We start from the raw sequence: 24,387 nt of genomic DNA on the forward strand, positions 1-24,387 counted from the left end.
GGGTGCAGCTGGATCTGGGTTGGATGCTGTTCAGAGTTGATGCAGACATGACATGCTAAATGGCCTTTATCTGCAGTGTAGAGATTCCGCGATCTTATCAAAAGCTTTCTGAAAATCCAAGTAGTCCACATCTCCTAGTTCTCCCTTATTTATTTTACTACTTACATTCTCAAAATAAAAACTTCAATAGCTTGTAAATGTAATTTGACTTTGTAAATGCATATTCTGGCTTTATCCAATCTCACTCATAATAAAGGACTGAGTCTTGAATTTTGACAAAGCATCAATTTTGTTGAGTTCCATGGCATGTATCTCTCAACGATACCAAGTGAATTTTCTCGTGCTATCTTACCAAACTTCCCTCACTAACTACCTACTATACCTTTTGACTATGTTTTCTTAATAACATTTGTCAAAATACATTTTTAAAATGTTTGACTTTTAAATTACAGAAGGTGAAAAAAAAACTTCTCACCATGCTGCAGGTTCTGTGTTAGGTGCCTCAATACAACTGTAACAGTCTTGATATTTACAGTACACATTCCATGTCATTGCAAGCCACTTCTCAGCAATTTGTCTCAAATTGAAAAATCCAAAGTGCAGTCAAAATAAACTTAATCATGAACTATGTTCCACTCTTGAGGTGCTTCAGTATAATTTAATGTTCACAATGCACATTTTCTGTTTGTTATTTTTCAAAACGTTGAATGCTAAATTACAACTTCCCTTTACATAGGTGTTCTCAAAAGTTGCCCTTGTGAGTGCAAGAAGGAAATCTTTGACAAAATTTGAATTTTCAGCAATGTTCAATAAATGGCCATTTCATATCACTTCAATGAACCTTAACATCTGTATACTGGGCCCTTTAGGAGAGTTCTTTTCATCTGACTGAAGCTCCCATATGCAGGATTTCAGCTCTGATATTTTGTAAAAGCAGTTGGTTAACAGTTTGTAGTACAATCATTACGATCAATACTCCATTCATGGTTACATCAACTCGCTGTTAATGTTTCATCCACACTTCCTTCAGTATACCATTCATGCATAATCAGTAGCTATACTGTGCATTATAGTTAACAAAATTAGCATGCAATACCTTTGCTAAGCTGAAGACCATGATTGCTAAAGAACAATGAGGTATGCAGACAGAATAAACATTTACTTGTATTCTTCCTGTCTCTAACTGTCAGATTGTACATGTTTGCGGACATGGACTGAATCTCTTCTTGCTTACATTCATTCTTCCTGAATTGTTCCAATGGCCTACTCTTCTTTAATCAACCTGTTCAGAGATGTTACTGCACCCCTCTAGAGAAAGTGGGACTTAAGCACAGAAATAGGGATGATATCTCTGCACCACAGAGCCTCCCCAATTTTTGTTTTCAATAAATTTAGCTTCATGCAATATGTTATCGTTAATGGTTAAGTTAATCAAGGTAAACAATCATTCACATTAGTAGTTAAGTGGCACAGTTGTAAAATTCACAGTGCAAGATAAAATGTATAAAACCCTATTTCTTGCATGTGGCATATGCAGCTTTGGGGGCAGATGTTGTATTACCTCTTGTTCTGCAGCTTGGGCAGGACATGCTTTGCACAGAATGCTCCTTAGCTGTGCACAAGAGGCTACAGACATCAATTCTAGGGTGGGAGCCTATTTGGGACATAGTACAGTATGGAGCTACACCTGTTTATATATGCTTACTTCCTTTTGAACTGGAGTGGAGAAGTCATGCTTCATGATCCCTGTGGCCAAAAATGAAGTTGTCCAATTTCTTGCGCAATTTAATTTGTCTGTCAAGTAGACATAATGCAGTCATTAATGTATTTTCAGTAGAATATCTGTATATAAAACAACTTGGAACATATTGTGTCATCTTTGTGGCTTCTCTCAATATACTGAATTAGTTTTATTGCTATGTACTCACATGAGTACAGTGAAAAATTTGCAAGTTGCCACTAACTATGTCAGCTTAGAAATCTAGGTACAGGTGCTTGAGTACAAATACTTTTGTTTTTATATTTTCATTGTGAATTCTTTTTGTCCACACTTGTAGTGAAGCTGGTGCAACTGCGCACTGTTATTATATATTTCTCCAAGCATTTTGCTGTCACTGTCTGAACTGGGGTGAAGGCATGCCTTTAACTGTAAAATTACTTGTTCACCCAGACAATTTCTATTATCAATATGGTAATAGTAATTTCCTGGGCACTCCTGTGAATGATGAATCAGTCAAAGATGAAATCCGCAAATACAGAGCTTGTTAAAATGATTTAAAATGTTGTGGATACGGGTCATTTGGTTGTAGATGTTAATTTTTGTAGTTGCCTTTTTTTGGTGTAGATAAGCAAATTTGTGATTTCATGGATACAGAGGGTTTACTATAGTTGTTTACAATGGAGAAAATAGCAATATAGTAGTGAGCTTGCAAAAATATTAGGTTACTATATCATCATCAACAGTAAATAGTGTTAGAAACCTCCTCAATTTTTCATGTTAAAAATTTTATTCCTTTATCAATTTTTTTGGTTTGGAGCTATGAACTGGGAACTGTGAGCTGAAGATGGCTTCTGGACTGTGGGTAACGGCTTATGTTAAAAGGAAAACAGACCACACAAGCCTTTGTTTATTCATGAGGCCAACCCTGGAAGTTAATTGTAGGCTGGTTCCTGATCAAAAGGTTCCATGGACGCTCTACTGTGTTGGAAATACAGAGGTAGAAAGGCTGTTTTGGTTCAGCTGTCTGTCTCTTGTGTCATCATAATAGACGTAGTGTTCCCAAAATTAAATCCAAATGTTTATTTGGAAAAATTTACAATTGCTGAAGTTAACACTGATTCAAAACTCCGTAAAGCTTTCAATTCCATATTTAATAAAACTGTGGATTTCCCCTCCCAAAAAGGATATTTTATTATATTTCATTTGGTGCCATGGAGATGGTTGAATTTGAAATTGCTGTCTGGTGCTGGTCTCAGCAACAAGGACAGCCTTGGTGGATGGAAATTTTAAATTGCACTGTGTTAATATAATTAATGTTTTAAATTCTGACCCCAAGACATTTTCACAATCAATTAATGTGCGTTTTTGGGCTCGAACATTTCCTGTCTTTTCTGTTCATTGGTACATTGGAGGTAATGTGGGCTCTTTGATTTGAATCATCCCCAATATAACATAGCCAGAAGAGATTCCTAATAGGTTTTGGCTGCAAAGGAGGTAGTAAGAGAATATCTGAATATTGCCTGCATTCATGGTTTACTATGATTTGTTGTAATTATTAAACCTGGATACATTGGTGGTGATGAATAAGGGCATAAGATAAGGCTAATGGTGGGCAGTTTGCTTCTGGAAATTGGTCTGGCTGTGAACAACCTGCTAGGGGAAGATGAAACCAAAATTATAATATCAGTGTCTTGAAATACTTGTTACAAATGTGATTTGCCTTGATTCAGTAAAGAACCGACAATTCAACCTTTCTTTCTTGACTTCTCCCCTGCCTACAATACAGCCATCTTTCATTTTTCCTTTTTGGTTACTTTACCTCTCAATTCCTGTCCTATTTCAGAGTCCTCTGCCTGATCTTCTCATCTTGCATCGCTTCTCAATCTTGATGTTCCCAAGCCTCAAAAACTACATCTGACTACTTCCTTTTATTCTTCACCACCATCTATTCATCTTCGTCTTTTCTATTCCATTTCTTTTTGTGTCTACCCTGAGAATAAATCATGCCACTTACAACTGCAGTTTCAGATTGTCTAATGATTCTGTATTTTCTCGCCAACACCCTCATGGCTACGTAGGATTAGCCCCATTAAAAGCTTAAGCTTTACCTCTAGTGTTGTCCTTACTCTTGACTTTATGGGTATGAAAGTATCTGTTAAGTATGGAGTTCATTTAGCCATTGTTAGCTAGATTGGGCTGGACCAGATGAAGCACAATTGTATTTTGTTTCCTCTGGAAAAATCACGTACTGCTGTACTCTGGGAATCCCAGAGAGCAGAGATCCTGTTCTGTGCTGGTTTTGCAAGTTTAAGCTGCTTTTATTCACTAACGCAGTCTCCTTTTTAAATTTCTTACCCTTCCCCTATCCAACTCCAGCCCAAATAGTACAAGTCATGAAGGTCAAGCTGATGTATTCAGCTGTTTTTGCTATTTTTCCTCCACCTTCTCATTTGGCAACCTACAATCCCAACTGACTTCTGGCCCCAAACCTGCATCTTTTTCTTATTCAGAAGTCTTGTGCTTCTATTCTTGTCCTTCTCTCCCTTATTTACACATTGACCCTCAGTGACATAATTGCTTGGGTAACATGTGTAAACTGATGGCACCCAGCTCTGCCCTGACATAACCATCACACTTAACCCTCCAGTACCACTTGTCAAACTGCCTTTGTGATACAGATTCCTCTGCAAATCATCCATCTTTTCTCCACCCCCTGTCCCAGAAGTGAAAATCTTAACTACATTTGCCCCATCTCTCCCTTTGAAGTATTTTCTAATTTTCAATTAGATCACCCCTCATTCTCTCTGACATCCTTCAACAAGTCCGGTGAACTTTCATTGCCTCAATGGCAATAACGTCATCTTAATGGTAAAGGAACCACAGCTGCACACAGTACTCCAGCTTTGTGATTCCTTATTCATGCCTTTGAAATACTCAAAATTAGAGGTAACAAAAAAACTTCTGATAGATTTCCTGCATTCATTTATTTTTGAAAGTATGTGGGCATCCCTCTTGAAGTCAATATTTGCCCAACCCTAATGGCTTTTGTATCCAGTAGCTTGTTGGGTCATTTCAGTGGTCAGTTAAGAGAGTGACATTACTATGGATCTGGAATTGCATGTAGGTCAGATCCATAAGGACAGTCGCCTTCCTTCCCTGAAGGGAATTGGTGAAGCACATAGATTTTTATGATAATACGTTTTGTGATCACTATTACTGCAACCAGTTCTCAATTTTTTTTAAATAGATAAATCCCTGGGACCAGATCAGGTGTACCCTATCTGAACTCTTTGGGAATCTAAGGAAATGATTGTTTTGTCCCTTTGCAGAGATATTTCTGTCATTGATAGTCACAGAAGGGGTGCCAGAAGACTGGAGGTTGGCTAACATGGTGCCACTATTTAAGAAAGATGGTAAGGAAAAACTGTGGACCAGTGACATGGGTGGTGGGCACGTTATTGGAGGGATTCCTGAATGACAGGATTTACATGTATTTGGAAAGGCAAGGACTGATTAGGGATAGAAAATATGGCTTTGTATGTAGGAAATTGTCTTTCACTATTTTAATTGAGTTTTTTGAAGAAATAATGAAGAGGATTGATGAGGATAGAGCAATAAGCGTGATCTATATGGACTTAAGACATTCGACAACATTCCTCCATGGTTGACTGGTTAGCAAGGTGAGATCACATGGAATACAAGTGAGGGGCAGCCATTTGGATACAGAACTGGCTAGAAGGTAGAAGATGGTGGTGGCAGAGGATTGCTTTACAGACTGGAGGCCTGTGACCAGTGGTGTACCACAAGGATTGAAGCTGGGTCCACTGCTGTTTGTTATTCATATAAATGATGTGAATGTGAACATAGGAGGTATACTTACTAAATTTACAGGTGAAACCAAAATTGAAGGTGTAGTCGACAGTGAAGGTGGTTACCTCCAGAGTACAGTGGGATCTTGATCAGATGGGCCAGTGGGCTGAGGAGTGGCAGATGGAACTTCATTTAGATAAATGTGAGGTGCTGCATTTTGGAAAGACAAATCAGGGTGAGACTTATACACTTAATGGTCAGGTCTTGGGAAGTGTAGCTGAACAAGGTGACCTTGGAGTGCAAGTTCATAGTTCCATGAAAGTGGAGTTGCAGGTAGTTAAGATAATGAAGGAGGTGTTTGGTATGCTTTCCTTTATTGGTCAGAGCATTGAGTACAGGAGTTGGGAGGTCACGTTGCAGCTGTACAGGACATTGGTTAGGCCACTTTTGGAATATTGCATGCAATTCTGGTCTCTCTACTATAGGAAGGATGTTGTGAAACTTGAAAGGGTTCAGAGAAGAATTTACAAGGATGTTGCCAGGGTTGGAGGGTTTGACCTACAAAGAGGGGCTGAATAGATTGGGGCTATCTTCCCTGGGATGTCAGAGGCTGAGAGGTGACCTTACAGAGGTTTATGAAATTGAGGGTGGCATAGATATAGGGTAAGCAGATAAAAGGTTTTCCCTGGAGTGGGGGAGTCCAGAAGTAGAGGGCATAATTTTAAGGTGAGAGGGGAAAGATTTAAAAGCAACCTAAGGGGCAAATTTTTCATGCAGATGGTAGTTCATATATAGAATGAACTGCCAGAGGAAGTGGTGGAGGCTGCCTTTTAAATTTATAACATTTAAAAGGCATCTGGATGTGTATAGGAAGGGTTTAGAGGGATACATGCCCAATGCTGGCAAATGGGACTCGATTTATTTAAGATATCTGATTACCATAGGCAAGTTGTACTGAGGGGTTTGTTTTTGTGACTCCATGACTCTTGTTGAATATTGTTTTCACCAATTATGGTGGGATTTGAACCCACATCCCAGAAGTTTAGTCTCTGCCTTGAATTAGTAGTCCAGTGGTGTCCTCTCTTTCAAATACAGTTAATATGTAAGCTGTCATGCATACTTATTAGAAAATGCATGTATAATGAGTCCTCTGGCTTTACTTTTGTGACATTTCGTATGATGAAATGGAACAGTGCAAACCCAGGAGAGCTGTACAGGACTCCCTTCTGCATGTCACTTATAGGGAGGGATCGTGAGGTACAGTAAATAAGTTCTCATGAATGTTTCAGATATTTAAGAGAAGATTGTGTTTAAATGCCAGCATGTGGACATTGCTGGCAAGGCCAGATTTCTTTTTGTCTGCTCCCAGTTGTCGTAGAGAAGTCGGAGTCACCTTCTTGAATTATTGTTCAGTTATGTTGTTTGTACAAATATAAAATTACTTAGTTATTGAGATTGTGAGGAAGTCCTCCCATTGTAGAAAATTCTTTACCAACAGAAAAGTGAAATTAATGTGTACTATGTAATAATGAAGCATACTGAATTGCAAATTAAGAATGGAATTGATTGTCTCAACAACTGAAATAGATATTGAGGTACAATTTATGATGCAGATATAAAAGTGGTAGTCCGCATGGATCAAGATTACAGAAGACATTGTACAAAGCAGTCATTCCAAACATAAATGTCCTGGGAGTCACCAAAAATGGCCATCTGGATAATCTGCTTCATTGTATGGTAGATTGGTTACAGTACCAACAAGAGCCATGCAGCTGTTCATGTTCATGGCCCTCTGTGAGACCAATGCATTTAGAACTACTGCCCTACCTTTTCCCCAAAGCTCTTCACCTTTTTTTCTTTTTCAACAATCATCCCAATTCTGTTTTAAATGCTTCCATTGAACAGGTCGTAGAGTCATAGAGATGTACAGCATGGAAACAGACCCTTCGGTCCAACCCGTCCGTGCCGACCAGATATCCCAACACAATCTAGTCCCACCTACCAGCACCCGGCCCATATCCCTCCAAACCCTTCCTATTCATATACCCATCCAAATGCCTCTTCAATGTTGCAATTGTACCAGCCTCCACCACATCCTCTGGCAGCTCATTCCATACACGTAACACTTTCTGCGTGAACATGTTGCCCCTTAGGTTTCTTTTGTATGTTTCCCCTCTCACCCTAAACCTATGCCCTCTAGTTCTGGACTCCTCGACCCCAGGGAAAAGATTTTGTCTATTTATCCTATCCATGCCCCTCATAATTTTGTAAACCTCTATAAGGACATCCCTCAGCCTCTGACGCTGCAAGGAAAACAGCCCCAGCCTGTTCAGCCTCTCCCTGTAGCTCAGATCCTCCAACCCTGGCAACATCCTTGTAATTCTTTTCTGAACCCTTTCAAGTTTCACAACATCTTTCTGATAGGAAGGAGACCAGAATTGCACGCAATATTCCAATAGTGGCCTCATCAATGTCCTGTACAGCTGCAACATGACCTCCCAACTCCTGTACTCAATACTCTGACCAATAAAGGAAAGCATACCAAACGCCGCCTTCACTATCCTATTTACCTGCGCCTCCACTTTCAAGGAGCTATGGACCTGCACAAGATGGAGGACGGGAAACATTTCTGGCTGTAAGAGCTGCTCCTTTTTTTTGAGGTATTTTAGGTGTTGGAGGTGACTTCCTCGAATTCCAGGAGCAGCAAGTACTGTTTTATATGCTGTTGCATTGTTTTGGAACTTTGGAAAAAAAAGTCAAAACAACAGCAGTTTAAAAGGGAGAAGAGGACTTTGCATGGTCGACAAGGGCTGCTTGTGTTTTTGCCGTTGTCTTTTCTGGTTCCAAGGTTGTTGCCATGTGGCCCATCCGGTTTCATTTCTTTATTGTGACTTTCTAGCGATTGATACAACTGAGAGGCTTGCTAGGCCATTTCAGAGGGTAGTTAAGAGTCCACCTCATTGCTATGGCACTGGAGTCACATGTAGGCCAGACCAGGTAAGGATAGCGGATTTCCTTCCCTAAAGGACATCAGTGAACCAGATGGGTTTTTCTGACAATAGACAATGGTTTCATTGTCATCAGTCGACTCTTAATTCCAGATCTTTGTTTATTGAATTCAAAGGATTCTGGGTAATCCAAGATGGAGGACAGGAAACATTTCTGGCTGTAACAGCTGCTACTTTTTTGAGGTATTTCAGGTGCTGGAGGTGATTTCCTCAAATTCCAGGAGCAGCGATTACTGTTTTATATGCTGTTGCATTGTTTTGGAACTTTGGAAAAACAAGTCAAAACAACAGCACTTTAAGAGGGAGAAGAGCAGACAAAGGTAGCACATGGTGAGGGCAGTGCAGGAGAGAGAGAGAAAACCTGCACAGTTAGTGCCTTTGCTGTTTGAATTTGTGTATCGCTGGACATCGGAGTTCATCTGGGAAAATTAACAAAAAGTGAAAATCACAACTTATCTTGGAGGAACTGTTGGGCGAAGTTCATAGCACGGAATCAGATAAATTAATTATTGTTTTAAGTCTGTCCAAGAGAGAGGCTGCAGTACTGGCTACAGTGGATTCTTTCTTGATTATACGTTGGAGATAAGTCTCTTGATTAAACTTAAAATATAAGCCATAGCTATTAATTTAACCTTGGACAATGTTTGTAGAGGAATAAGATGGTGTTATTTTCTGGGTCTGTAGATTGTGAAGGAGCAAAAATGGCCTTTGCAGTGATATGTACTTCTTGTCAGATGTGGGAGTTTAAAGAGAGCTTAAGGGTTACTGCGGATTATATCTGCCATAAATGCTGTTGGATGCGAATCTTATCAAATCGAGTGGATCAGTTGGAGAGACAGATAGAAGCGATGAGGAATTTGCAACAGCAACAGGACGTGATGGATGGCAGTTATAGAAAGGGGGAAAGTCTCAGATACAGTCACATAGATGGGTTAACTCCAGGAAGGGTAAGAGAGGTAGGCAGCTGGAGCAGGTATACTGTTTTGGAAAATGTAGGGGGTGATGGATTCTCAGGGGAACTTAGCACAAACAGGCAAGTTTCTGGTATTGAGACTGGCTCTAATGCAACGAGGGGTATGTTGGCTTCCAAGTGATCAATTGAGTTAGGGGATTTTGTAGTCCGAGGTACAGACAGACGTTTCTGTGGCCAGCAGAGAAAAAGCAGAATGGTGTGTTGTTTCCCTGGTGCCAGGATCAAGGATGTCTCAGAGAGGGTGCAGAATGTTTTCACGGGGAAGAGGGGCCAGCAGGAGGTCATTGTCCACATTGGAACCAACGACATTGGAAGGGAAAAGGTTAAGACTCTGAAGGGAGATTAGAGAGAGATAGGTAGAAACTTAAAAAGGAGGTCTTCAAGGGTAGTAATATCTGGATTACTCCCAGTGCTACGAGCTAGTGAGGGCAGGAATAGGAGGATAGAGCAGATGAATGCATGTCTGAGGAGCTGGTGTATGGGAGAAGGATTCACATTTTTGGATCATTGGAATCTCTTTTGGGGTAGAAGTGACCTGTACAAGATGGACAGATTGCACCTAAACTGGAAGGGGCCTAATATACTGGCAGGGAGATTTGCTAGAACTGCTTGGGAGGACTTAAACTAGATTTAAACTGGGGGGGGGGGCGGTGGTGGGACCTAGGGAGGAAAGAGATCGATGTTAGACGGGTACAGCTGAGAACAGAAGTGAGTCAAACAGTCAGGGCAAGCAGGGGCAAGGTAGAACTAATAAAGTAAACTGCATTTATTTCAATGCAAGGAGTCTAACCGGGAAGGCAGATGAACTCGGGGCATGGTTAGGAACACGGGACTGGGATATCACAGCAATTTCAGAAACATGGCTCAGGGCACGACTGGCAGTTGAATGTTCCAGGATGCAAATGCTACAGGAAGGATAGAAAGAGAGGCAAAAGAGGAGGAGGGCATTTTTGATAAGGGATAGCATTACATTTGTGCTGAGGGAGGATATTCCCAGAAATACGTCCAGGGAAGTTATTTGGGTGGAACTGAGAAATAAGAAAGGGATGATCACCTTTATTGTTGTATTATAGACCCCCCAATAGTCAGAGGGAAATTGAGAAACAAACTTGTAAGGAGATCTCAGCTATCTGTAAGAATAATAGGGTAGTTATGATGGGGACTTTAACTTTCCGAACATCGACTGGAAATGCCATAGTGCTAAAGGTTTAGATGGGGAGGAATTTGTTAAGTGTATACAAGACAATTTCTGATTCAGTATGTGAATGTACCTACTAGAGAAGGTGCAAAACTTGACCTACACTTGGGAAATAAGGCAGGGCAGGTGACTAAGGTGTCAGTGGGGGAGCACTTTGGGGCCAGCGACCATAATTCTATTTGTTTTAAAATAGTGATGGAAAAGGATAGACCAGATCTAAAAGTTGAAGTTTTAAATAGGAGAAAGGCCAATTTTGACGGTATTAGGCAAGAACTTTCAAAAGCTGATTGGAGGCAGATGTTCGCAGGTAAAGGGACGGCTGAAAAATGGGAAGCCTTCAGAAATGAGATAACAAGAATCCAGAGAAAGTATATTCCTGTTAGGGTGAAAAGGAAGGCTGGTAATGCTCAATGACTAAAGAAATTGAGGGTTTGGTTAAGAAAAAGAAGGAAGCATATGTCAGGTACAGACAGGATAGATCAAGTGAATCCTTAGAGTATAAAGAAAGTAGGAGTATACTTAAGAGGAGGAAGTGCTGGATGTCTTGAAATGGTTAAAGGTGGATAAATCCACAGGACCTGATCAGGTGTACCCTAGAACTCACTGGGAAGCTAGAAAAGTGATTGCTGGGCCTCTTGCTGAGATATTTGTATTATCGATAATCACAGGTGAGGTGCTGGAAGACTGGAGGTTGGCAAACGTGGTGCTACTGTTTAAGAAGGGTGGTAAAGACAATCCAGGGAACTATAGACCAGTGATCCTGACCTCGGTGGTGGGCAAGTTGTTGGAGGGAGTCCTGAGGGACAGGATGTACATGTATTTGGAAAGGCAAGGACTGATTCGGGATAGTCAGCATGGTTTTGTGCATGGTAAATCATGTCTCACAAACTTGATTAAGTTTTTGAAGAAGTAACAAAGAAGATTGATGAAGGCAGAGCAGTAGATGTGATCTATATGGGCTTCAGTAAGGCGTTCGACAAGGTGAAGAAGGCTAATAGCATGCTGGCCTTCATAACAAGAGGGATTGAGTATAGAAGCAAAGAGGTGCTTCTGCAGCTGTACAGGGCCCTGGTGAGACCACACCTGGAGTACTGTGTACAGTTCTGGTCTCCAAATTTGAGGAAAGACATTCTGGCTATTGAGGGAGTGCAGCGTAGGTTCACGAGGTCAATTCCTGGAATGGCAGGATTGCCTTACACGGAAAGACTGAAGCGACTGGGCTTGTATACCCTTGAGTTTAGAAGACTGAGAGGGGATCTGATTGAAACGTATAGGCTTATGAAAGGACTGGACACTCTGGCAGGAGGGAACATATTTCCGTTGATGGGGGAGTGCCGAACCAGAGGACACAACTTAAAAATACGGGGTAGACCATTTAGGACAGAGATGAGGAGAAACTACTTCACCCAGAGAGTGGTGGCTGTGTGGAATGCTCTGCCCCAGAGGGCAGTGGAGGCCCAGTCTCTGGATTCTTTTAAGAAAGAATTGGATAGAGCTCTTAAAGATAGTGGAGTCAAGGGGTATGGAGATAAGGCTGGAACAGGATACTGATTAGGAATGATCAGCCATGATCATATTGAATGGCAGTGCAGGCTCGAAGGGCAGAATGGCCTACTCCTGCATCTATTGTCTATTGTCTATTGTTCCCCATGGGAGACTGATTAACAAAGTTAGATCTCATGGAATAGAGGGAGAACTAGCCATTTGGATACAGAACTGGCTCAAAGGTAGAAGACAGAGGGTGGTGGTGGAGGGTTGTTTTTCAGACTGGAGGCCTGTGACCAGTGGAGTGCCACAAGAATCGGTGCTGGGCCCTCTACTTTTTGTCATTTACATAAATGATTTGGATGCGAGTTAGTTAGTTTGAAGATGACACCAAAATTGGAGGTGCACAACAGGATCTGGACCAGATGGGCCAATGGGCTGCGAAGTGGCAGATGGAGTTTAATTCAGATAAATGCGAGGTGCTGCATTTTGGGAAAGCAAATCCTAGCAGGACTTAGACACTTAATGGTAAGGTCCTAGGGAGTGTTGCTGAACAAAGAGACCTTGTCTTCTCAATGCTGAGGTGATTACAGATTTTCAAATCCTAACCACTCACCATAGGAAAACCATTTCACCCGACCTACTTACCTTGCAGTCTTACCTTAAACAAAACACTAGATCTTGAGTAAAATGCTTGTCATCCATGGGCAATGTCTGGAGCCAAATTTCCCAAATAGGTTTTTAAAGATAGTGAAAAAAAAATGTCTTTATACAAATCTTATTCACCATGTTACTGTAATAGAGACCCAGATCAGGGAGGCACGGTGGCACAGTGGTTAGCACTGCTGCCTCACAGCACCAGAGACCCGGGTTCAATTCCCGCCTCAGGCAACTGACTGTGTGGAGTTTGCACGTTCTCCCTGTGGCTGCGTGGGTTTCCTCCGGGCGCTCTGGTTTCCTCCCACAGTCCAAAGATGTGCAGGTAAGGTGAATTGGCCATTCTAAATTGCCCATAATGTTAGGTAAAGGGTAAATGTAGGGGTATGGGTGGGTTGCGCTTTGGCGGGTCGGTGTGGACTTGTTGGGCCGAAGGGCCTGTTTCCACACTGTAATGTAATGTAATCTAATCTAATCATGTTTTCAGGTCCTGAGTTCAAATCACTCCTGGAGGAGTTTGAATTCAGTTTTTAAAAAAAGACAGAATCTGGAATTTAGAGTCTAATGATAACCTTGAAACTGTTCATTGTTGACAAATCCCATCTGGTTCACTAATGTCCTTTTAGGGAAAGAAATCTGCATTCCTTTTCCAGTCTGGTCCACATACGACTCTAGAATGGTGGACTCTTAACTGCCCTCTAAGCATTTGGGGATAAGCAATAAATGCTCACATCTTGTGAATTATTTTTTCCTTTAAAAATCTGTTGAACTTGATTTAATAAACACACAAGTCACAATTTTTTTTTTATTAGCTGAGACCTGTACTTTTGAAACACTACACACAATTCAACTCCATCTTGTCAGGATAGCTTTCAAATTAAAATTTCATTCTGACCTTTTTAGATAGTTTGCAGGACATATTCTTCAAAATCTCACGGCTCTTGTAAAGCAAATTGCTTTCCTAACAAGACAGAAAATAGTCAAAATTAGATAAAAAGCAAAGAGATTGGAAAGCAAAGTCAGCAAAGTAAGTCTTAACATTATCTTTACTTCTACTACTAATGTGTTACAACAATTGTTGGAATTGCTTGAATAAATAATTAAATTTGATATGTGAAGTCATGTAGCATGGATCAGTTAAAAATTGGCACTTAAAATTTATTTTCAAAAGTTAAATATTCTTCTGACATATAACACAAATGTTTTGGTTGGTGTAATAAGTGAGCACACTGGTTTGGTAGATTAAATTATACCTTACATCCAAGGTAAAATCAAATGTGAAATGCTAGTTTTCCAAGAAAACATGCAAGGAAATGGCAACTATATTTTGATAACATTTCAGCTTTTTTAATATAATTTTTAGCATTTGAATTCCAAAACACACTGTCTGTTAGAATTTTGCAATAGGCTGACACTAAGTAATCCTGAGTGCACTAGCATCTACACTAACTACTAATTTAAGATAATCGGTCAAGTATGTACTGTGACTAATTTTTTTACTGCTTGAATTTATGTACATTCATACACTGGCCTGTTCTCTGACATCAGGACAAGAATATCTTCATGCTTTACACTTTGTTTTTAAAATCCCCAGAAGCTAAGGAAGTTTAGTCCTCCAATTCACCAAGATTTTACCGTGGAGTAGACTTGCTAACTATCTTTCGTCCTGCAGCATAATTATGGTAAACGTTTGCATTTTTTCTAATGAGTGCATAAACACACTGGTTCTATAATGTTTCCCATTTTCAGCAATACCCAACTGATTTAAAATGACTCATGAGCCAACCAAAGCAACTTTTCTTCGACTCATACTGAGGAGTAAATGCCAACCAGTTGGTTTCTTGGCATATATTTGTCATGACACTGAACAATTTGCCCTTTCGGGAAGTGGAAATGGGCAATTAATGCTTCCATACAAGTGTCATTCTTTAAAAAAAAGTAAATATAATATTAGAAAACTAATTCCACTTCAGATCCTGGGAGACACCATTAATGTGTGAAGAGAAATTTGAGTTCCCAGTTATGTTGGGAAAGGATAAGTCACAAGATTCCATGATTTAAAAACAAATGGATTTTACCACAAAAGAATCAAGTAAAGCAAACACTACAAAGTCAATGTCTTTGGGTTATTGTGTACAATGTATCATTGAATTTTTTTTATCCTCCTCTTTTTCACTATGACTATCCTTACTTCTGTCCTTTAGGGAAGAAAATTCTTCTGTTCTTCCCTGGTCTGGCTTACATGTGACTCCAGATCTAGTGATGTGGTTGACACTGAAATGGCTAAACAAGCCACTTTGTTGTATCAAGATCCTACAAATTCTGATAAAAGGGATTGGGCAGCCAATTTGGCACTGACCAAGGCACTGGAAGTGATAATAGCACATATGAACCTACCAAATCCTCTTTACTGAGACCCACAGACCCATCTGAGGCGGTGGCACAGTTGTATACTTAGAATTGCCTGGGGAAGTCCTCAACATTGATACTGGATCCCGTGATGTCTTGAGGCATCAGGCCCTACCTGGGTAAGGAAACCATCTGCTAATTATAGCTCCACTTCCCTCCCCACCCTCAAAAAAAGGTTTGAGATGTCAACCTGATGAAGACAGGCAACATAGCACTATAGAAAAAAGAACAAAGGACTGCAGGTGCTGGAAATCAGAAATAAAAGTAGAAATTGCTGAAAAATCTCAGTAGGTCTGGCAGCATCTGCAGAGACAAAAGCACAGTTAATGATGTAGCCAAACCTGCTGAGTTTTTCCAGCAATTTCTGTTTTTGACACGACTGCAGATTGTTTGTATAGTACACAAAGATCACAAAGCTGCAATTGATCTCTCCTATTCCTGGGTTGAACTGCCAGTAACCTGATCCTAAAATGGCTTCTCCTATCCCTTTCTCCATGGCAACCAGAAACACCTTAGCCCTGTGTCCAAAAAGAAACTTTCATTCATTACCTGACCACAACAGCTTTTCATCTTAGATGTGATGTAGAGAAGCCAGTATTAGAGTGGGGTGGGCAAAGTTAAAGATCTCGCAACACCAGGTGTTGGTCCAACAGGTTTATTTGGAAGCACTAGCTTTCAGAGCACTGCTCACTGGTCCTTCATCAGGTGATGATCATCATCTGATGAAGGAGCAACATTCTGAAAGCTAGTGCTTCCAAATAAATCTCTTGAACTATAACCTAGTGTTGTATGATTTTTAACTAATTTCATCTTTAGTGAAATTAAAAGAATTTAATTTCTTTTAATCAAACAAGCAGAGTTTCGCACAGGTATTTACAATCTTGATATTGAAATCAGCTCTTTGGCTTTAAGGAGATTTAAAGTCTTTTGGTTGTGGATATGGCAATAGCTGTGATTGTCCTTGAATTTAAACACTGGTCACCAACTCAATTTGAATTTTCTATGCGATTCTTACTAATTACTTCCAGCTTTTCTCGTCAGGTAGACTCCAACACAGATCACATCATCCTTCTCATTTATCCTAAAGATAAGGCTGTACACGATAACCATCTTACAAGTCAAAAGACAGAATGCTAAAAACATTTCAGTTATGAAATCAGAAGTCCATGACAACTGTTGTCAGATTGAAATAATAAGGTAACACCTGAACATTAAGAGTTGGCTATTCAGCCCTTTAGAGCCTGCTCTGTCATTCAGTGTGATCATTGCTCATCTTATGTTTGGAGCATCAGAAATCTATTGATCTCAGTCTTGAGCATACTCAACAGTTGAAACTTCATAGCCCTCCAGAGCATAAGATTGTTTAAGATCTCCCTTAAGTTGTGATCTGTTAAACCTGTTCAAAAGTCGTTAAATCTATTTGCACATACACCTGCATAATTGAGTCGTAAACTGTGAAGAGGCGACTTCAGTTGATTTTGAACTAGTAATTCCACAATTAAACATTTTGAGTACAAAACTAATTTAAGATGGTATGGAATGTTGCATCTATATATTCCTATATTATAAAGTGGATCTTTTCATTATGTTACTGCCAATTTCAGGTTAAGGTTAAGATTAGTTTGCCTTGTGTTACAATGAGTCCCACTGCACTTTTACTCATAATATGTGTGCTTGGGGTACCTAACTATCTTGAGGATACAAAGCTGGAAGTAAAATGGAAATCTGTATCTCCACTTGAACAGGTATGAGAAATCAATTGTTTCGTCCAATTAAACTCTCCCCAAAGGTGCAGACTAACATTATAGAGTGTAAAATGAGCACATAGTGACATAGTGTTTTAAATTAGAATGAGTGTGTTTTGTGTGTTGGTCAGATATTGCAAAATTTTAATATTTGATAGTCCTCATTTTAAATAGTCATCCAAGCACAAATCCAAAGTGTGGAAAATATGTTTTGGCTAAGGAGACAGAGTCCTCATAATATTATTTATTTCATCATCATAGAATCATCCTTAAGAAAATCACAGCGACTAATGTCAGAAATATGCTGTCTAATCTTACTTGTTTTCTGTGTCCTGTATTGCCATGATCTGTGGAATATGATTTACATGTTACTAAAGCACATAAAATCTTAGCATGATAAATAAAAGCATATAATCAAAGCCTGACCAGCTTTGCACCACTGTACTGTATACTTTGAACATTGTTAGTGTTTGTAATCTTTCTGTATGCACACAATATAACGATGATATATTGGCCCAGAAATTCTGATGGCCAGAGTCAATGGAGCAATGCAGACTAGAGTTGTGAGACAGGACCACATGGAATTCCCATTGCAGTCGTCTCCATGGAAATTGCCTAAGAATTTGGAACTTCCTACAAGAAATTTCCTTGTGCTGGAACCCTCTGAAAAAGCCCCTTAAAGTTGGAAACTTTGGAGGGTTCTGGCTATGTGCAGCTCAAAGCACACTGGCTGCTATAAAGAGTACATGGTGTCTAAAAGAGTTTTCTTCATTGCTGGATTCAAGGCTTCCTCAATAGGTTTGTAACAGGAGCTCCCTTTCTGGTTCTGTCCAGTTCTGATCAGAATATCTGAGCCATTGTTTCAAAATGTACATCCCTGCGTTGCTGCTATGCAAATCCGTGACTGATAATAAATGTTGAAAGCCATCCACTTCATCTTCCAACTTCTCGTCTTCACCCCACCCCCAACCAACTTAATAGAGTTCTTCGAGGAAGTGACCAAATTAATAGAGGAAGGAAGGGCTATTGATGTCATATACATGGACTTTAGTAAGGTGTTTGATAAGGTTCCCCATGGTAGACTAATGGAAAAAGTGAAGTCATATGGTGTGCAGGGTGTTCTAGCTAGGTGGATAAAGAACTGGTTGAGCAACAGGAGACAGAGTAGTAGTTGAAGGGAGTTTCTTGAAATGGAGAAAGGTGACCAGTGGTGTTCCACAGGGGTCATTGTTGGGACCACTGTTGTTATACATGAATGATTTGGAGGAGGGCACTGTTGGTATGATCAGCAAGTTTGCAGATGACACAAAGATTGGTGGAGTAACAGAGAGCATAATGGACTATCCGAGAATATAGGAGGATATCGATAGACTGGAGAGTTGGGCGGAAAAGTAACAGATGGATTTCAATCCAGACAAATGTGAGGTGATGCATTAAGGGAAGACTAATTCTAGAGCGAATTATACAATGAACAGAAGAGGCTTGGGAAAAGTTGATGGGCAGAGAGATCTGGGAGTGCAGGTCCATTGTACCCTGAAGGTTGCTGCACAGTTGGATAGAGTGGTCAAGAAGGCATATAGTATGCTTGCCTCCATTGGACGGAGTATTGAATATAAGAACTGGCAAGTCATGTTAACATTGTACAAGACATTGATTTGGCTGCATTTAGAACACTGTGTACAGTTCTGGTCACCACAATACCAAAAGGATGTGGATGCTTTGGAGAAGGTGCAGAGAAGGTTTGTGAGGATGTTGCCTGGTATGGAAGGTGCTAGCTATGAAGAAAGGTTGAGTAGGTTAGGTTTATTTTCACTAGAAAAAAGGAAATTAAGTGGGGGGGGGGGGGGCGGACCTGATTGCGGTTTACAAAATCATGAAGGGTATAGACCAGATGGATAGAGACAAGCGTTTTCCCAGGGTGAAGGATTCAATAATGAGAGGTGGAAAGTTTAAGGGGGATACTTGCGGCAAGTATTTCACAAAGAGGGTGGTGGGCATTGGGAACGCGTTGCCAGTAGAGGTGGTAGAGTCGGGCACTGTAGCATCATTTAAGATGCATCTGGATAAATGCATGAGTAGGTGGGGAGTAGGGGGATACAGATGCTTAGAAATTGACCGACAGGTTTAGAAAGTAAATTTGGATCTGCACAGGCTTGGCGGGCCGATGGGCCTGTTCCTGGGCTGTAAATTTTCTTTGTTCTTTCTTTGTTCTTTGTATTGGAGTTGCTGTTAAACACAAAAATATCATGCTAGTGCTAGATGCCTCGGTTTTACAGTGTGTCTGATGTAGCTGTGATTAGATTAGATTACTTACAGTGTGGAAACAGGCCCTTCGGCCCAACAAGTCCACACCGACCCGCCGAAGTGCAACCCACCCAGACCCATTCCCCTACATTTACCCCTTCACCTAACACTACAGGCAACTTAGCATGGCAAATTCACCTAACCTGCACATTTTTGGATTGTGCAAGGAAACCGGAGCACCTGGAGGAAACCCACGCAGACATGGGGAGAATGTGCAAATTCCACACACAGTCGCCTGAGGCGGGAATTGAACCCGGGTCTCTGGCGCTGTGAGGCAGCAGTGCTAACCACTGTGCCACCATACTGTGCATCTTTAGCATTCATTCACGTACAATAGCATTGCACTTGCAGTGCTTCTAATCAGAGAATGAAGGGGCAGTTGACTGATTCTTTATTATGCTGGAGTCTACGTTTATAATAGCATTTTTGAGGGCTGTCTATTCCTGATTTCAATGGTTTCAAAGCGCAGAAGAATGAAGAACAGATATGAATAACTGGATTTATGTGCAGTTAGTGTCATGTTGTAATTTGTCATCAAGACTATAACTTAGTGTGTGACTGAGTTTTTAAGGGTTGTGAGTTTTTTAAAGTTCACTAATCCTCAATGGTGTTTTAAATCACATACCCAATAAAGCACCCAGTCGTGATTTGAAGGTTTACAGTTTGGATTGACCGTTTTGGGTAGACTTAATCTCAAGGAAGGTCAGAAATATTGAAGCATGAAGTGTACATAATGTCCACTGAAACTTTTATTAATGCCCCTGTAATTGAAGGACACCCCCATCCCCCAAAAAATGAAATTGACAGATTTTCACTATGATGTGTGCACACAGCATTAATAGACCTTTTACCCAAACATCTATTTAGCTAGAAATAATAGTCTCGAGAAGAAAAATACTATGTTGGAACTTTTTGTTTATAAATGAACAACATTATTTGAATTCAGCAGTCTCAATTTTCTCTCCCGCTCTGGGGAAAAAAGATTAGGATAAAGAATCTTGTTAAAACTTCTGTCAAGCTGGTTTACTCCTTGTCTGCCAGTATTATTTTTTGAAAACAAAATTCCTACGATATGATTCCCACAAGTCAAGGCAAGCAAAATGTATCTAGTTCTTGCTGCTGTCCAACCCTGAACCGTAGGAGTTTTACAGATGATCAAGTATGCAGAGAATTTAAAATTGGGCATTTTTACAGTCTGCAGAAGATACAAAATGTCCCTTGATGTCTGTCTATTTATACATATAAAATGTACGAAGACTACATTTTCTTGGAATAGAAAATAGAAATTTGGACACTGTAAGAAATCTTGCTGATTTTTCACTTTTTTAAAATATATATTCTGGTTTGGGGCTATGAATTGGGAATTGTGAGCTGAAGATGACCTTTTGAATTTTGGTAACCAGCCTTTGGAGAAAAGGAACAGACAAACAATCTTTAATTTGTTGGTGAAGCCAAACTTGGAGGCTAATTGCAGGCTAATTCTTGATCAAAACTGTTCCCAACAGACAGCAACCCTGGGAAGAACATTGTGCTTAAACAGATTGTTGGGGTTGACTATTAACGAAACTTATTAACTGGGAATGGTCCTATCAAGTCTGAGAGAGACCATGTACTCAAGCAAAAGACAGATGTTGAAAGGTAATTGAGACCCTTCAAAAAGGGATGGACCGGGTTTGGAGTTGTGGTTTGAATTGTGTTTTCTGAGGGAGAAGGGCTTTGGCTCTGATGAGACAGCAGGAAGATTTTGATGAAGGTTTTGAAAACTCCCTTACTAAAGTCCCTTGCCAGCTTTTGAAAGCCCAGAGAGTTGAAAGTATTGTGGTCTTTTTATCTGAATGAACTGAAAAGGTACTTCTGATCAATATCTCAAGGAATGCAACCAATGAGCTCATATCTATGCCTCTGAATCAATACACCAAGAAAACCATTTAAGTGATCTGGCCAGTCTTGCTATTTTTGTTTCTGTATTCCTTAACTTTGTTTGTATGTCTGTCTTTTGATTGATTGGGGGCTGTAAACAAATATTTCAGGTTTAAAGCATAGACGACATTAGATTACTTTAGTATTTTTTTCTGTTTTATTATATATTTAATATATAAAGTCTATTGTTTAAGACACAAAAACGGTATCTGGAATTAATTATTCACCAAGTCTGGGATTGGTTATTCAAAAGTCTGGTTAAGAACTATTGGAGTGACTAATGAAGGTTTTAATTTTACTATATTGCAAAAGGTTGATTTGATTTGGCTGCCTGCTGGTATCATAACACAGCAGCTGGATTGAGACTTCTGGCAGATGAGTTGTGACCCGGTGCTTTTTTAGATTGAAAAGCTGCCTAATGAAAGCTGTTTGAATTTTGAGTGGTTGCTTATCATAGACTGAAGGGGCAGTTGAACTCAGACATTCAGAAAGAATGCAAACGAAGACTACGGATTTGCAGGCAGCAGCGGAGTAGGATGCTTCAGATAGAGCTCATCCGCTCTGTCCGTTTTCCTTTTCTCTTTTTGTCTTTTTTTTTGTTTTTATTCTTTCTCTCTTCATTCTCCTCTCAGCTTCCGGACTCCGTGCAGACCCGCCGTGGTGATCACTCAGTGGCCTCAGCATGGACTTCCAGTCTTGAGGTGTCTACTTGAAGTGCGGTCCCACCATGGCTAAGCACTTAAGAAAAACTGTAATGTTTGAACTTTCAGCTTTTTGATTTTTCTACTTAAAACTAAAAAAGTCCACAATGTGTAACTTATTTACTGTAGCATGTTTTAAACTGTACTATAATTACTGCAGTGTTTAACTTTCAACTTCTTTCTTTCTATCTTGTTCTTGAGATTCTGCATCTAGGTACTTGTATTTAAGATGGCGCCTTGTGTGGCGACATTATGCACTTTTCATTGTACTTTTGTACTTGAGTACATGTGATAAAATCGAAGTCAAATCAAATGAAGATGGGTCTTTCTTTTCTCTCGTTTTTTCTTTTCTTCCTTCCTACCTTCCTTCCCTATTCCTTCTCTCCTTCCTTCCTTCCCTATTCCTTCCCTCTTCTTTCCCTATTCCTTCCTTCCTTCCCTATTCCTTTCTTTCCTTCTTTCCTTCTCTCTCTCTTTTTCTTTCTTTCTTTCTTTTTCTCTTTCTTTCTTTCTCTCCCTCTCTCCCTCTCTCTCTCTCTCTCTCTCTCTCTCTTTCTTTCTTTCTTTCTTTCTTTCTTTCTTTCTTTCTCCCTTCTCTCTCTCTCTCTCTCTCTCTTTCTCTCTCTCTCTCTTTTTCTTTCTCTCTCTCTTTTTCTTTCTCTTTCTTTCTTTCTTTCTTTCTTTCTTTCTTTCTTTCTTTCTTTCTTTCTTTCTTTCTTTCTTTCTTTTCCTTTCTTTCTTTCTTTTCCTTTCTTTCTTTCTTTCTTTCTTTCTTTCTTTCTTTCTTTCTTTCTTTCTTTCTTTCTTTCTTTTCCTCTTTTCTTTCTTTCTTTCTTTTTCTTTCTTTCTTTCTTTCTTTCTTTCTTTCTTTCTTTCTTTCTCTCTCTCTTTCTCTCTCTCTTTTTCTTTCTCTCTCTCTCTTTCTTTCTTTCTTTCTTTCTTTCTTTCTCTCTCTCTCTCTCTCTCTCTCTCTCTCTCTCTCTCTCTCTCTCTCTCTCTCTCTCTCTCTCTCTCTCTCTCTCTCTCTCTCTCCACTTCAGTGCAAATCATGATTGGCTACCAAATTAAGGATCTTCTCTACAGATCAGCAGTTGACAACAATATGATATCATACCAAACTCCAAAGAATCTATGAGGAAGTCACCTCAATCCACCCTTGTGGTTTTGACTCTTAATCCATATTATTCATTCCTTTCATACCTATACTTTCCACCCATGATATTTCTGCAAAGTGTAATGTGAATGATTGTGTGCATATTAGGAATATAAGAGATATATTGTAAGTTTGCATAGTAATAATTAATCAGTTTTACCATTTACTTAGATTAGATTACTTTTACTTAGAATAGATTACTTAGTGTGGAAACAGGCCCTTCGGCCCATCAAGTCCACACTGACCCACCAACCAGACCCATTCCCCTACGTTTACTCCTGCATTTAGCGCTACGGGCAGTTTAGCATGGTCAATTCACCTAACCTGCACATATTTGGACTGTGGGAGGAAACCAGAGCACCCGGAGGAAACCCACACAGACAGTCACCTGAGGCAGGAATTGAACCCGGGTCTCCGGCACTGTGAGGCAGCAGTGGTCAGTAGGGCTAACCACTGTGCCACCGTGCCGCCCATATCCATTTATTAATGGATAAGTTTGTTTTGGTATGAATTTATTCTGTTCTAGATAGCAGTCAAAGTCACTCCAGTTACCAATTTTGTTGATTTCATTTGGTTGTTTATACATTTGTGACTGCTTGAGGAGTGATGGAGCTCAGTTTCCAGCGCACCCTTCTCATTAGAACTGTGACACAGTCAGTTTTCATTTCATCAGCAAACTACTTAATCTGCACATCTGTGTTTCACTCAAAAACATTGACACGTTCCCAAACAGCAAGGGTTTCCAAACAGATCTGCAGAAGCCCCTGAAAACAGCTTTTCGGTTGCAAAAACGTGTCAATGTAGCCCTCTGCGACTGAGGTAATTTTAGATCCAACTCACCACTTTCATTTAGACCCATGATCTTGTAAACGTTTTGATTAGTTTGGTATGTTGCATAGAGCTGATTAAATGATAGTTGTTAGCTTAACTGTGATTTCTTTCCAGCAATTCAGTGCATATTTCATTAACATCAATGCAAAGAAGGTACTGAATTTACCACGTGGCCTGAAATAGGTCATGAATTTTTTTCACCACCACTTGTACTGAGCTGGACAAGAAGAAAATATAGAGGCATACTAAAGATAGCTATTTCCTCGGAGCAAACATTCGGGGTAAAGAAATTGCAGCCCATTTGTGTTCTGTTGGGACTCCTGAATATTTTTGTCTGAGGGCTGGAGTAGGAATCTGCAAAATAGAGAACAGATCCAACATTCGTATGACTAAACTAATAGGGTGTTCTCTTGGCTTGCTGCCACAGTTTTCTGAAACTGCAATTTAGGGATACTCCCAAGAAAGGTCTGAGG

General features: G+C 40.0%; 1 protein-coding gene across 2 annotated transcripts in view; it reads left to right on the forward strand.

Annotated features, from left to right (window-relative positions):
- LOC140486972 (spindlin-W) overlaps positions 1–24,387 on the forward strand; it is an 89,953-nt gene that overhangs the window by 47,363 nt on the left and 18,203 nt on the right. The window lies entirely within an intron of this gene.

Source organism: Chiloscyllium punctatum, chromosome 2 (assembly GCF_047496795.1).
Source record: "Chiloscyllium punctatum isolate Juve2018m chromosome 2, sChiPun1.3, whole genome shotgun sequence".
NCBI lineage: Eukaryota > Metazoa > Chordata > Chondrichthyes > Orectolobiformes > Hemiscylliidae > Chiloscyllium > Chiloscyllium punctatum.